We start from the raw sequence: 16,823 nt of genomic DNA, 5'->3' as shown, positions 1-16,823 counted from the left end.
GAGCGATTATTCAGCTGTCTCAGTGAGATGGAGGACTGGATGTGCTTGTAAACATTCTGAGGACGTCTAGTGACAATGTGAAGTTGTACAGCTGCCATGCTCCAAGAGTCCTGGGTTCACACCTGTCCCTGGCAACACCTAGTGAGGACTTCATGTTGATGTAGTTTTTCTTCTGGCATACCCAAGAGATGCAGGTTATGTTGACTGGTGACTCTAAACAGGCCTATGTTCTTGAATGTGCACTACAATACCCTGGCACCCTTTTAAGCATTGGTTTCTGCTGTGTGCCCACTGTAGCCAATGTATACATTGATCACTTGTGACCTTATATGGGAATAAAAGGGCTGTGAAAAAGAATGAAAAAATAATTTAACCTTTGGCTCAAGCTATTCTGGTACCACGTACACTTAAGAGGGAATCGTTTGAAAACCTCCTGGGTTTTTGATTGGCCATGATTGGCCAACACAGAAAGCCAATAATAATTCAGATCACAGCAGCTAATCATCCTCTCCAGTTATCTCCATCATTCTCCTTATCAGCGTGGATTACAGAATCAGTAGGTGGTACCCTAAGCATAAAACCCATTGTCTCTAAAAAAATAAAGATTTTGACAAATCTGCATTAATGTAAGGTTTTTAAGACAGTGTTAAGACCAGCAATGATGTATGGAGCTGAGACGTGGGCAGTAAAGGGAGTGCAGGAGAAGAAGTTAGATGTGGCAGAAATGAGAATGTTGAGGTGGATGTGTGGAGTTACAAAAAAGGACAGAATAAGAAATGAGACAATCAGACATACAACAGAAGTGGGAGACATATCTAGTGGTATGAACATGTGATGAGGAGAGACCATGAGAATGTGGGCAAAAGAATGATGGGAATGGGAGAGAAAGAGAGGGAGGCCAAAGAAGAAGGGGATGGAGTTGGAGTCGGGAGGTAGAGAACCAGGCTTGCGTGGAGGAGAGAAGAGGACATTTGTTATTGTGAGCACCAGTTTTGGACGAAGAACCTGAGAAAAGTTAAAGAAGCATAAAGAAGAGGGACGCCTCACGCCTGGACAAACTCGTAAGAAAGGCAGGCTCTATTGTAGGCATGGAGCTGGACAATTTGACATCCGTGGCAGAGTGACAAGCACTGAGCAGGTTCCTGCCAATCATGGAGAATCCACTGCATCCACTGAACAGTATCATCTCCAGACAGAGGAGCAGCTTCAGCGACAGACTGCTGTCACCATCCTGCTCCACTGACAGACTGAGGAGATCGTTCCTCCCCCAGATCATGCGACTCTTCAATACCACCGGGAGGGGTAAACGGTAACATTATTCAAAGTTATTGTCTGTCTGTATACCTGCATTGTTATCACTCTTTAATTCAATATTTTCTTTATTCCAGTGGCGGACCGTGCATTTCACACCTAGGCCTTCAGTAGTGCTCCGTCTAAATCAACCCGCCCCTCAAAAACTAATTTATTGTTATAAAAATCATCTTAATATGCAGAAATACAGTATAAAGAGCCGTTGCATCGCAGATAGATAACTCCTGTAGCCACAATAAATGCCTTTATTGAATAGAGAAACCGGGGTGAACAAGTTCCTTTCTACTGCAGCTACAGCCACGACACACATAAAAAACATCAATAATAACTCATAAACTTGCAATATTATTTAGGAAAATCGCAAAATTTTACTCACCAAAAATTCGGATTATTTGTAAACAAAATCCATCCTCCTCTCTTTCCTCAAAAACAGTTCAATTACTCTGTCGTACAGATTATCCGTGTGCTTCAGTTCCATCACGAAGTCCCTTTCTATCGCCATCAAAGCTAATGCTGAACGTCGAACCTGCCCTGTCGTATTTCTGGCATAAGTTTTAATTCGCTTTAGGGCTGAAAATGTCCGCTCGACAGAAGCAGTGGACATGGGAATGGTCACCGCCAAACATACCAATGTGTATGCTGCTGCTGGAGTATGTGAATTTCCCTTTGGGATTAATAAAGTATCTATCTATCTATCTATCTATCTATCTATCTATCTATCTATCTATCTATCTATCTATCTATCTATCTATCTATCTATCTATCTATCTATCTATCTATCTATCTATCTATCTATCTATCTATCTATCTATCTAGTGTAATAAAAATACACTTAATTTGTACATTTGACTGTTTGTGTACTTACGCATTGTTTTTTGAGTTTTGAATTGGTATAGTGTTGTCCTGTGGATGGATGGACAGATGGATGGATAATCAAAAATATATCCAATCTCACAAGACAATTTTTTCATAGTTAATGCATCACAATGAGAAACTCCAAATGCGTAATGCAGGCACATATTATACCCACCATGTGGATTACCTATGACATTTAATCATAAAGTCTCCCAAATAGTCCACAGGATTGAAGAGAACATTTTACTTGTATATACAGTGCATCCAGAAAGTATTCACAGCGCATCACTTTTTCCACATTTTGTTATGTTACAGCCTTATTCCAAAATGGATTAAATTCATTTTTTCCTCAGAATTCTACACACAACACCCCATAATGACAACATGAAAAAAGTTTACTTGAGGTTTTTGCAAATTTATTAAAAATAAAAAAACTGAGAAATCCCATGTACATAAGTATTCACAGCCTTTGCTCAATACTTTGTCGATGCACCTTTGGTAGCAATTACAGCCTCAAGTCTTTTTGAATATGATGCAACAAGCTTGGCACACCTATCCTTGGCCAGTTTCGCCCATTCCTCTTTGCAGCACCTCTCAAGCTCCATCAGGTTGGATGGGAAGCGTCGGTGCACAGCCATTTTAAGATCTCTCCAGAGATGTTCAATCGGATTCAAGTCTGGGCTCTGGCTGGGCCACTCAAGGACATTCACAGAGTTGTCCTGAAGCCACTCCTTTGATATCTTGGCTGTGTGCTTAGGGTCATTGTCCTGCTGAAAGATGAACCATCGCCCCAGTCTGAGGTCAAGAGTGCTCTGGAGCAGGTTTTCATCCAGGATGTCTCTGTACATTGCTGCAGTCATCTTTCCCTTTATCCTGACTAGTCTCCCAGTCCCTGCTGCTGAAAAACATCCCCACAGCATGATGCTGCCACCACCATGCTTCACTGTAGGAATGGTATTGGCCTGGTGTTGAGCGGTGCCTGGTTTCCTCCAAACGTGACGCCTGGCATTTACACCAAAGAGTTCAATCTTTGTCTCATCAGACCAGAGAATTTTGTTTCTCATGGTCTGAGAGTCCTTCAGGTACCTTTTGACAAACTCCAGGTAGGCTGCCATGTGCCTTTTACTAAGGAGTGGTTTCCGTCTGGCCACTCTACCATACAGGCCTGATTGGTGGATTGCTGCAGAGATGGTTGTCCTTCTGGAAGGTTCTCCTCTCTCCACAGAGGACCTCTGGAGCTCTGACAGAGTGACCATCGGGTTCTTGGTCACCTCCCTGACTAAGGCCCTTCTCCCCCAATCGCTCAGTTTAGATGGCCGGCCAGCTCTAGGAAGAGTCCTGGTGGTTTCGAACTTCTTCCACTTACGGATGATGGAGGCCACTGTGCTCATTGGAACCTTCAAAGCAGCAGACATTTTTCTGTAACCTTCCTCAGATTTGCGCCTCGAGACAATCCTGTCTTGGAGGTCTACAGACAATTCCTTTGACTTCATGCTTGGTTTGTGCTCTGACATGAACTGTCAACTGTGGGACCTTATATAGACAGGTGTGTGACTTTCCAAAAAATGTCCAAACAACTGAATTTACCACAGGTGGACTCCAATTAAGCTGCAGAAACATCTCAAGGATGATCAGGGGAAACAGGATGCACCTGAGCTCAATTTTGAGCTTCATGGCAAAGGCTGTGAATACTTATGTACATGTGCTTTCTCAATTTTTTTATTTTTAATAAATTTGCAAAAATCTCAAGTAAACTTTTTTCACGTTGTCATTATGGGGTGTTGTGTGTAGAATTGTGAGGAAAAAAATGAATTTAATCCATTTTGGAATAAGGCTGTAACATAACAAAATGTGGAAAAAGTGATGCGCTGTGAATACTTTCCAGATGCACTGTATTTTTTAATGATGATATGACTGAATTTCACTGTGAAATGCTTTGTGTATGTTGTCTTGAGGGTGTTACTAACAACAGATTGTTACCATTTAAATCTGATGATTCAGAGATGGAAACGGGCTTAACACAATTATTGGACAAGATGTCTCAGAAATGTAAGCCATAAAGAATAAACACCAAACTCCTAAACAAAAATTCAAAATCAGAGTCACACTGAAAGCTAAGTTCAAAGCCTTAGATTCTATAAAATGTGGATTTTTTTTTACAGAAGTCTTTCCTTTCTTAGATAAAGTTTGGAGGTCCTGTTAAGAGTGCTGCCATCTTTCATGCAGCAACATGATGGTGTCATCCCTAGTGACATGTCCAGACTATGTGGTAATCAATGGGCATCAACTGCAATAAATAACATATAGGTGCCCATAAAAAACAGACACAAAATGGTGGCTTCTGTGGAGAAGGTGACAATAAAATTACAAGGACATTCTAGAAATAATGTGAAATAATTTTACAACTAAAATATTAATTAATGTTGCATGCAAAATAATGAAGAATAATTTCTCAACAAAGATAAAAAACTTAATGATGAACGAAAGTTTTAATATTGTGATATTTGGAATCAGTCAGTCAATACTAACCTTATATTACCTTACATTATTTATAAAGGAATACAACAATGTAGCAAAAACAGAAGATGTCAAGATGCAGTGCCAGACATTTTAAAGGCAACATGCAGAATGTCACAGTGAATAACGACCCACTGGGAAAGTCCTGCCACCATTTAAGAGTTCAAAGAAGGTAGAAATCGGTAAAGCGTAATATCCTAAAATATAAGTGCTTGGAATTTTAAATTCATAGCCAGCTGCACGCTTGTCTCTGTTCCAAAGTCAAAGTGTGAGGCACATGTTGTCCTGGAGCTGACTGTTTTATGCTCAGGGTATATTTTATCTTCTATTTTTGTGTTTCTCACTACTGGACATCCTATAGACATTTCTGCCCACTCATTCATCCAGTCAGCACAGACTTAAAAAAATGCTGTTTTCTGCCCAAAAAACTTGGGCCTCAGGTGTTAATGGCCCCCAGTGGGACTAAACGTTTGAGAAGGCTATACCAGACGAAAAAGAAAACAATAATTCAATACATTTATGGAAGTGCATGAAAAATGCTGAACACAGCAAACGTGCTACAATATAATTTATCTTTTGTTCAGACTGAAAGACAGGAGTAGAAGGAATTTGACAGAAAAGGCCAAATGTAATCTCTGATGGCTCCTAAAAGAACTGGGACCAAGCTTTAAAGCTCATAATAAAACACTTGCTTCTCATTTTATGTTTTGGCTCAAGTCAGGTAAATGAACTGCCAAGCAGATATGAAAACTGATTGAATTACACGTCTTGAGTGAAGCCTGTGAAAATATAAAAAAAAAAAAATCAAAGAAATGCAAAATGAGGATGTCAGTTTAATAATGCATGAAAAGGGAAATCAAATGAAGAAGAGAGCAAAAGAGAAATAAATAGAACTTTGTATAAGAGAACATACTGTAGAAACATCCCCCCTTCTGCAAATCTGCATTTGTTAAGCCTTAACGAAAGCCTTAAACAAGGGGTATAATCCTGTAGTACTTCTTTATATTCCCTGCTCTGCTCTCCAATAAATGAAAGTTATCGCAAATATACTAATAACCCAATTGTGCTTTACTCACTCAGAATATGGAACCAAATTAGAAAGCATTTTAAGATGGAAAATCTTTTATCAGTGGCACCTCTGCAAGAGAACCACCTCTTTCAACCTTCGCAAGTATATCCAGTTTTTAATACCTGGAAAAGTTTTGGGATTAAAATGCTCAGAGATCTTTATATAGACAACATATTTACATCTTTTGAACAATTACGTTCAAAATTCAACCTCCCAGCTACACATTTCTTTTACTATCTTCAAATTAGAAATTTTGTTAAACAGAAATTGCCCGATTTCCCCCACCTTGCACCCTCCACAATGCTGGAAAAAATACTGCTCAATTTCGAGGAATTAAACACTATTTCCGCAATATATAAAATCTTATTAGAGTCCCTACCTTTCAAAGATCCAAGAGGACATTGGGAAGAAGATCTCTTAATCAGTATATCAGAAAAGGAGTGGAAGGTAGCAAAGCAGAGAATTCACTCGAGTTCTATATGCGCAAAGCATAGAATTATTCAACTAAAAATTATATATCAAGCTCATCTGTCTCGCTTAAAACTGTCCAAAATGTTTCCAGGCCAGGATCCAACCTGCGAACGCTGCAACCAAGCTCCTGCCTCACTGGGTCACATGTTCTGGGCCTGCATCAAACTAACATCATTTTGGACAAAAATTTTTAAGTGCCTCTCAGACAGCCTTGGGGTCACAATCCCTCCTAACCCATTAACAGCTGTGTTTGGTGTCCTTCCAGATGGACTTGAATTGGAGAAGGACAAGCAAACGGTGATTGCATTCACTACACTCTTGGCACGCAGACTTATTTTGTTAAATTGGAAGAATCCTAATTCTCCTCTTATAAGTCAGTGGGAAACCGATGTTTTATATTATTTGAAATTGGAAAAAATAAAATTCTCAGTTAGAGGATCTGTACAAAATTTTTTCAAAACCTGGCAGGATTTAATCAATATTATTTTAGAATAAGAGGAATAACTATTACCGCATTTAACTCCCTTCTCCATCTCTTATTTACATAGATATTTACTTCTCCCTTTCTTTTGTTTAATGTTGCCTTATTAAAAAGCCCTAAGCAATTCTTCCTTGGCTTAGCTCTCCTTCTCAGGGGTGGGGTTTGATTTGTCTTCAAATTTGTTGGGTTATAAATTGATCTGTTTGTATGGAATGATTACAATGAAAATTAATAAAATAAAAATATTAAAAAAAAACAAGGGGTATATATCTCTCTCTATATATAAAGCCCAACATCTGTTTGTCTGTCTGTATGTCTGTCTGCTTTTCACGAGGGAACTATTTAACGGATTTAGATTGGGTTTTTTTGTATAATTTGCTTGATTTTGCAACTTCTCTCACCGCACTAAGAATCATAGTTCGCTTGCAGGAGTGATATATTCGCACTAATCCAAGACAGGCTGTGGGCCGAGAGGAGGGGAAGCATGACGTCAGGAGTGGGGAACCGGGTAGGGTCCTCCTCAATGTTCTTTCTCACTAATATGCGGGCAGAGCCACGGGGCATGGCTAGTTTCATATTGTGAACAGGCTGAATGCACCTGCACCTGTAGTCGCTCCTCCAAAACCCCCTCTTAAACGGTGATTCAATGAGAAACAAATACAGTTTTTTACCTCCTCTTTGCTCGATTAGCTGCTGGTTTGTTGATGCTGCTGTGCCATGTGATCTGCATCTTGTGCGGTGCTTCAAACATTTAAAAGCCTGTCCTGCAGCTGTCCTTTGGTCACACTGCCTTGTCTCTCTTCACCCCCCAGACATCCTTTGCTCCTGTAGGGGCTCCCGCTCCCAAGGTGCGCCCCTATAAAGAGGAAGATTTTCTATTCTTTTAATTGAGAGACAGAGCTGTGCCCTCCGGATACACACGGAGCCTGGTTCACACCTGAAATAGACTTATGTATGTTTGAAGTGTTTGAATAAAGTTTTTGTCTTTAGAATCTCCTGAGTGTATCTGTGCAACTTTGTGACCCAAGCATGACAATATATATAGATCCATCCATCCATCCATTATCCAACCTGCTATATCCTAACACAGGGTCACGGGGGTCTGTTGGAGCCAATCCCAGCCAACACAGGGCGCAAGACAGGAACAAATCCCGGCCCACCGCAGATATATATAGATATGTACATTAATTCAATACTCTCTCTTTCTGATTTTACATTTTTCTATAAAAACAGTGCTGAAGAGAATAAGCAATTTTTGGGTGCTTCAGAGATTTCTTGTTTCTTGACATCTCTCCTTTCAGTTTCACAGTTTCTTGGAAAGCCACCAGGTACTTCATCACCTGATTTTACCTTTACATGAATGTTAAGCACTACAATAAGTCTAGGCAGGGGCCAGACCCTGTTTCCACCCCATTAATCTATATCAGCGTTTCTCAACCTTTAAGTATTTGCGACCTGAGTTATCATAACAGTTTTAATTGCACCCCCCCTAACGTTTTTTTGAAAGGAGCCCACTAATTTTTTAATTAATGATATATCATAGAGGCATATTTTATTATACCTACTTAACTTTTATCGACATTTATCTAACTCTATATTTATTTTTCTAGTATCAGAATGTAGTTTAAGTTAATTTGTTTTGGTTTCAATAGTTGTATTTTTCATATTTTTGATTCTTGTTTTCTTTTTTTCACATTTTCGTGCCCCCCTTTTTGTTACTTCACACCCACCCTAAGGGGGCCCGCCTCACAGATTGAGAACCACTGATCTTAAACTTTGGGTCGTCACAGATTGCCAGCTTTTGGGTCATGCAGAGTTGGGACACACCATTGTATTCAATGGGAAAGGGTTGCATACGATTTGTGAAATGTCTCCCGATGGGACGCCACAGGCAGTTAAGCAATGAACATTGCTCCACTTTGACTGTCGGTGACAATTCTTTAAGCTAGGCCCTCCTCCTGGAATTACTGTTGCCAGTGACTCTCCAAGTGGGACCCCAGGATGACTGCTGATGGTGATTCTCCCTGCTCTGGGACTGGACAGGGTCTTAAAGACACTAAGAAGGGCAATATTGGGTCATGATGGCAAAAAAGTTTAAAAAACACTTCTCTATACACATCCATCCTGAGCTAGTTTACAATAATAATAATAATAATAATAGTAACAATAATACATTTCAGCAATTAAACTTGCATTTGTTGTAATGTGGAGACAAGAACATTTCAAAATAAGGGCGTGAAGCCTCCAAAGGGATCCACAAAGTAGGGTAGAACCCCCATCGGCCTGCCCAGAAGAGGCTCACCCCAAGGTGACACTCACCACTACCTACAGGCTGTGGCCTACTCAAGCCTAAAACTGGGGAGTTTGCTTTAAAAGTTCAAAATGCAATAAAAGAACCAAAAATGTCATACATGGAAAAGAAAACACGTAAAACTCTGGCTTGTTTAGAAAATCCTAACAGGACTCTTTATAATATAACAAAAATAAAACAAAAGGCACTAAAAGGGTAAACAATTATTTGCCTAAAAAGTAATCTGAGGTTGAACAAGTCTCAAAGCAGAATCCAGACAGCAAACTTCAAAAAATAAAGCACAATAAACCATAAAGAGAAATCATAAAGCAATATTTACATTAACTCCAAACAACACTCAATGACAAATTGGTGGAAGTCATCTAATCCACAAGATTATAAAGGTGCAGGGTAGATCCATCGTGGTGGCCTTGCTTCTAGGGTTCAACCCACATAACATACACATTTAAAAATTTAGTATAACAATACTAAATAGAAATTACACAGGAAAATGAAACATAATACAAATGACAAAAACAATAATAAATAAAAAGTTCCGGCAGTAACACACAGTAACTGTTATGTTTCAGCCTGTATTTTCCCCCTGACCGGTGTTCTCAGTTGTGTTTCATGTCTGTATTGTTTAGTTTTGTTTTTATTTGTATTAATGTTTCTTTTGTTTACAATGTACCTTTTTCTGTGTGTGTGTTGGGAAAGGGAAGTGGCTTTTGGGCGTGACCTAGTGTTTTGTGGGTGGCTCCTCAAGGGGTGGGTCCACCAGCCAATCACCACCAGGAACAGCCTTCCACTGTATTTAAGGGCCTCCCATATTTCCTGCTGGTTATTGTGCTTTTTGCTTTTGCTATTGTTTGGTGATTCCCCTGATTTTTGAACCTGCGCTTTGTATTTGACTTCATCTTTGGATTTTGTATTTGGCCTGTGTTGTTTGATATTTTTGAACCTCTGCTCTGTTTTCAACCATGATTTTGCATTCTGTATTGGGACTTTACTGTGTTTTGCCTTGCCTTTTCAGGTAACTCCTTTCTGCTCTTCGGAGCTGTGGGGATTGCACAGACTTTTTGATAAAATAAACTTTTTATTTTTTTAAGGGTTTGTCTTGGCTCTTTGGGTTTCTAGTCCGGATTATTGAAGGTGTCGCCCACTACTGGGTAACATTTGAAAAGTATTTTGGTACCTGTACTTTCAAGACTCCCCAGATCACGACAATAACAATGTTCACACCATTTGGATGTTTAATCTACCCTGCACAAATCCACACTTTAGTCTCTCCATTTTTGCTATTTGTCAACACTACTCCAGCATTTTGAACCCGTTTTCAAACTTTTTCAAAAGACACTCTCTACAGCCACATACTTCTGAAAATGCTGGCTGGGCATTGCAGCGTTGACAGGTGAAAACATAGACTTTTGCAAATGCAGGTTCTAATCGCACTCTTCATTTGTGTTTATTACGTAACACTTCCCAGATTAAATTATGTTCATTATAACATCTCATTCCCTGACTGGTCCCCCTTCACGGAAGAAAAACATAATCCAAAATAGTGGAGTTACTTTCCATGGCACTTGTTTTGTTTATTACCTGTATGCATCTAAATTGTGTTTGTACAGTATGCTGCATATGTACACAAAAAGCAAATAGTCAGTACAGTTTTGCAAATAATATGGCTGATAGTGTGACCATCCTGTTAATGATTTTTACGCTGATCCACACACATCCAGTGTAGGAGAACATCTATGGCAGTGGTTTTAGTGTTGACAGAGACACATCTGTAAATGATGTGAAAACACTAGTGTGGACATTACATTAAAACTGGATAATCAGTGCTGATGTCTGCTCCTTTTTTGGCAGTGTTAGCAGGACATTGTTTTCCTCAAATAATTCTGAATAAAATGATAAACGATAAAAACAAAAGAATCATAGATACTCACTTTAAATAAGTTATGATCAGATTGTAGACAGAGTTAAATTGTTTTTTTTTTTCAAAGAGACAGAGACGGGGAATGGTGTTTTTCAAATAGACACCAGAACAATAGTCTAAGTCCGAGTTGGAGATGGTTACACTGAATTATGGACACTTGAATAAGAGAGCTGTTCAGAGGTTATATAGAGATGCCAAATGACCAGGACATGAGATATTTTGGCCAATAGGATCAGAGTACCAAAAAAGATAGAAATAACCATTTGTCAAAGATAAAAGCACTAAACCAGATTTGTTGAGAAAATAATGTTGCAAAGATTTTAACTAGTGTCACGCATGTGCGTCAGAGGATCACCTTCCAGGCTCATCAATATCATCTCATTTCTTAGCTGTAGTGCTGAGAAGGCAGCCAGTGAGAGCAACTGACTCGCCCCTTATGGTCAGAGCTCCATAAGAGTCCAGATGCCTCAGAGAGAGACGTCTCAATCGGGACCTGAACTTCATAGTGGACAGAACTCCCAGTCAAAACATTCTATCCATCTACACTAGCAATGAACAAAACAATTCACACAAAATTTAATTTGCAGCAAAGCTGTTAAGATTTCACCTGGGGTACTGTGTACAGTTTTGGTCTGAAGAAAACTACCAGAGAAAGTGAGCAAATGAGAGATATGAGTTATCTGGAAAGATTAAAGGAGTTGAACCTTTTCAGCGATTAAGATTGAAACACACGAACAGAGTGGGAAACTTGATAAGCACTGATTCTGCACAAATGTTAGAAAGTTTTTCTTCATGCTGAAGTTTAACTAATATGGTTTGTCTGTCGAACATTTTGTACATATTTCCCTATTGTTTATAATATGTATAATATGCCTTGATGAATGTGGCTATATATGACCTTAAGGGAATTACCCAGCATTATTTGGGAAAGGTCGTGAGTGAGTTGATTGGTGGAAAAACTAATAACAACAAGGAAGTGGATGGTGCAGAAAAGCAAGAAAGTAAGTAAATTAGTGAGGAACTGGGTGATATGCGGGTCTATCCCAAGAATCCCAAAGTTTTATGTTTATGTCACCTTATAACCCTACAAAGTCAATTTGTATTTATTGCATGTAACTAATGCTACATGTAAACATCTGGTTTTATTTATCAATACCAACTCTTGGATGCTAGACATTCTACACCACCATCTTATACAGGTGAGAAACACAATATGACCTCAGTGTCTATGGACGATTATTTGTGCCAAAATTAAATGCAATCCAACATGCTAACTGCATTACAGTGAAAGTATATGCATGTGGTACATATAATTTTGGAACAATTTTATTGTGCCATCATTAAAAACATCAACCAAATGATCGATAGTTTTTCACTATGGCATGCAATTTTCACATCACTTTAAAATGTAGTGCAAAAGAATATTGTATTTAATTAACATCTGTAGATTGCATGTTATAACTAAAAGCACGGCACACAATTGCATTTTGCTTAGCAGCTGCTCCGAGTCTAATGCATTTTGAATCAAGACCATGCTATATATTGTGAGACCTCGCTGAACACCATCAGACAGACACCAGCACTTTATAAAACACTCGTTTATTTTAAGTAATAAAGTCCACACAACACACAGTGCTCCTGCACCAAACACCCCTAACAAGGGCCTTCTCCACAATGTTCTTAGACCGCCTTTCCTCTGCTCCTGGGAGCGTCGTTCTGCTCCTGCTCCCGACTCTAGCTCCCTGATTGGAGTGAGGTGGCCCCTTTTATTTCCACCCGGATGTGCTCCAGGTGCCTGATGATGCTCTTCCGGCAGCACTTCCTGGTGTGGCGGAAGTGCTGCCCTTGCACCCGGAAGCACTCCGGGCATCACTGGAAGGTCCTTCCTCCACCTTCCCAGGTGTGGCAGAAGTGCAGGTTTCCCAGGCTCCACGATGCACAGGGCGCCCCCTGGCGGTGGCCTCGGATCCCTATAGGTTTGAGCCTCCTGGCTCGGTCCCCGTTGTCCCCTCCTTATCCAGAGCGGTTGCCCCCTTGTGGCCCCGGGGACATACACACTGCCTTCTGGCCACCAGCCTCCTGCGGCTATATATATACTGTATACAGTAATCCCTCGCTACTTTGCGGTTCACTTTTCGCGGATTCACGACTTCGCGGGTTTTTAAATACAAGAGATTGCCCGCCTATCGCGGAAGTTATGTTCCAGACCCATCAGCAACAGGAGAAAATCCGTGATATAGAAAGACCATATAAATAAACATTTTTATAGTTTAAGCCTTACAATACCCATCCCACATGCTTTAAACACATGTAAACTTATAAAACACACTTTGTTAACACATATGATATGTGGATGTCGGGCTAAGGATATGAGTAACATCTCACTATTATAAAACATTTTAACTTCACGCAAGACAAGACAGTGAGACAGGAAAATAGGTGATGTACACCTAAAAGCCTGATTGTACAGGCTTTTAAATTATTGACACGCAGAGCGACAAGCAGCACAAAGCCAGCACAAAGTCCACTTCTCCTTAGCGTTCATTCAGCTCCCCACCCCCTTGACAATGCGAAGAGGCAGTAGCCTACTGCGCTTCCGGGGAGGGGGGGTTTGAGCGAAGGTGCGTTCAGCTCTCACACACCCACACACACACACACACACTCCTCCTTCCGAACGCGCAGAGCGACAAGCAGGCATTTTGGCAGAAGCAGCACAAAGTCCATTTCTGCTCAGCGTGAATTCAGCTGCCCCCCTTCACAAAGCGAGTGCAGACACATCGACGTCTGATCGTTGCGTGCAGTGTTGCTCTGAGGTGTTTAAGAATGTAGAAAGTGTTTAAGAGCATAGGAAGTGTTTATAAGAGCGTGGGAAAGGTTAACAAGAGAGTGAGAAAGGTTTATAAGAGTGTGGGAAGGGTTTATAAAGCCTTAAAATATGTATAAATAATAAAATAAATATAGGTCGCTACTTCGCGGATTTTCACCTATCGCGGGGGGCTCTGGAACGTAACCCCCGCGATAGGTGAGGGATTACTGTATATATATATATATATATATATATATATATATAGTGTAGCAGTAGAGGTATTTATCCACCTCTTGAACCCTCAGGTACCACTCCAAACACCAGGTAAAAGTCCAAGACTCTTTTATTTTCTTATTACACAGTGGACCAAGCACCCTCCACTCCACACTACTCATATAACACAATAATACTCCGAATACAAATACAACTACCAATCCTCCTCTCCCAGACACTTTGCCATCCTACCTCCCAGCTCAGCTCAGTGTACTGGGCTTTCCCAGAGTCCTTTATATTCCCTGACCAGGAGGTGTTCCTGCCCAACAGTCCACAAGTCCTTATTCCTTCCGGGTCAGGGTAAACAGTCCTTATCTTCACCCCGGAAGCACGTCGTTTCTTCCTGTCACTGGATTATGACGCACTTCCGGGTTATAGGGCATGTATGAGTCCACGGGCCTCCCTACAGCGACTCCCAGTTGTCCCTAAGGTATCCAGCAGGGCTGTGTGTAAAAACTACATAGTCCATGAGGCCCTGCTGGAATTCGGGGCCCGTCCATGCTGTCGGGAGAGCCGGAATATGAAGCCATCCACCACAATATATATATATATATATATATATATATATATATATATATATATATATATATATATATATATATATATATATATATAATATTTTATACAAGAAAAAATCAGACAAACTTAACACTTATAAACATTGAACAAATACAATTGACATTTTATGTAGCCCCACTACAGTTGATATGTTTTTAATTGTGGCACAATTAAAATTAAATGTGTCATGTGCATTTGCATTACACCGCAATGTAGTTAACACATTGGATTGCATTTAATATTCCCATGAATAAACTTCCATAAGTGTCACTCTGTCACCAACAAGCTTGGCTACAGCCACAGTGATGCAAACATAATGCTGCAACCATTAAAAAACAAAATGTATGTTGCTAGAAAATAAATATCACGAAAACAAACATAAACAGTCTAAAAATAAGAAAGATTGCAACCCAGGACCCCTAGATTTATTACAGTTGGTACCAATAAAATCACAAACCAAAGTTCAAAACCAGAAAAGTTGCTCCGTTTGTTTGTTTGTTTTTTATTTTTTCATTTTGTAAATCTTCACAGTAAGAATATTAAAGTTCAGATTTTTGCTCAGTATGAGTTTCCACTTTGTATATCATGGCCACCATGGGTCACATGATTATATGTGCCTGGCAACCACAAAAGACCGTAGTGAGCAGACACATAAATTAGCGACACCCAAAGGAAACAATCACACAAAATGACGATGCCAGGATGAGAACATAACAGCAATAACAAATATATAGAAAACAAAATATCATAACCTTTGAAAAACAAAACCAAAGCAAGCAGGCCTGCCTGCTGTCGATCTGATAAATCTGCTATTCTCATAAGTATTTCTGTGTTAGTTTTAAAGTCATTATGTAATTATGTAAATGCTTAGTAAATAATTTACATGTTTTTCATAATGATGTACACTGTCAAAATTAAAAGGTTCATTTTAATTACTGAGAAAAAGGTCCTAGCACTAAAGTCACTATCTTCCACAAATGCTAAGGAAGATGCCAAATGACAAGACAAAGCAGAGACGAGGAACAGGCAGAGGATCAAAATGCCAGAGAGAAGTCCAAAATTCCTCACCTAAACAAAATGCACAGAAATGAAATTTCAAAGTCATGACAGAGCAAACAAGCAGATCCTTTCACTGTCTTGTTTTGACTTCCCCTAACTAAACTACAAAGACAGTGTTTTTTTTATTTGAGCGTTCAATGCACAGATAAATTCTTCGCTGTGCAGCCATCTGATGCTCACACATAACAATGGCGTGTGATCCCATGACTAGTAATAAATGTCATCGACATAACAAAATGGCCACAATCAGGCAAAACAAACAGCAGATGGCAAGAAAACAATCAAGTTGGCACAGGGGTGACTTCACTGCAATAAAATATATTTAAAGGAACATGAACAATTCATAAATCCAAAGAAAGTCTCAAAATGAGAAATACAGTTCACATACAATTAAATGAAAGCAACTCAATCTTAAATATGCTAAGACCACCAGACACATTATCTGATTTCAGACCCCCAAAATGGCATTAACATCATTAGATGCAGGTGGAGACCACTACATGGCAGCAGCTTCACTGTTTGAATTTGACAGCCACAAGATGGCAGTCACCTCACTCTAGGATAGTGGACACCACTAGATGACAGCAGCTTCACTGTAAATATCTGTTGGCCATTAGAAGGATTTAGAAGCCAGTGTGTGTCGCTGCTCTGTTAAGACGACCTGTCAAAAGGATGTTGAAAACAGTTTGTAGAAACTGATAAACAAATAAGGACAATCATTGCCATGAGCTGATTCATCATACCACTACTGCTGAAATGAACACACAGTGTATGTTTTAGAAATACAGCCGCGGATCTTACTTTATCACACACCTCCCCTCTTAAAAGCTGCTACTTGCATGGGAAGTCTCCATGCTTCTTCCACCCCTGTGCAACTAGTGGCACAGGTCCACGGCGTGTCCCTACACTGCACTAAAAACAATTAATCTACTCTCTATATATAAAATCCAAAGCCTAAAAGTGCAACGATTATGTACAACGATTTTATGTGACATTTTTATGTCACGTTTTTTGTCACGCTTATTTTAAAACCTACATATATATGTTTGGTATCATTCTTTTCAGAATTTATCGAACTTTAATGTGTTGTTGCTCGATTTTCAGATTCTTATTCCATTTTTAAATTATAAACTATAAAATATCAAGAACTCACGTCCCACGAGACAAGACTTTGTGCTAAGACATCTAACCATG

The sequence above is a fragment of the Erpetoichthys calabaricus genome, chromosome 15 (genome assembly GCF_900747795.2).
Source record: "Erpetoichthys calabaricus chromosome 15, fErpCal1.3, whole genome shotgun sequence".
Taxonomy (NCBI): Eukaryota; Metazoa; Chordata; class Cladistia; order Polypteriformes; family Polypteridae; genus Erpetoichthys; species Erpetoichthys calabaricus.
The sequence above is the reverse complement of the archived record's forward strand: the minus strand, read 5'-3'. Positions refer to the sequence as shown.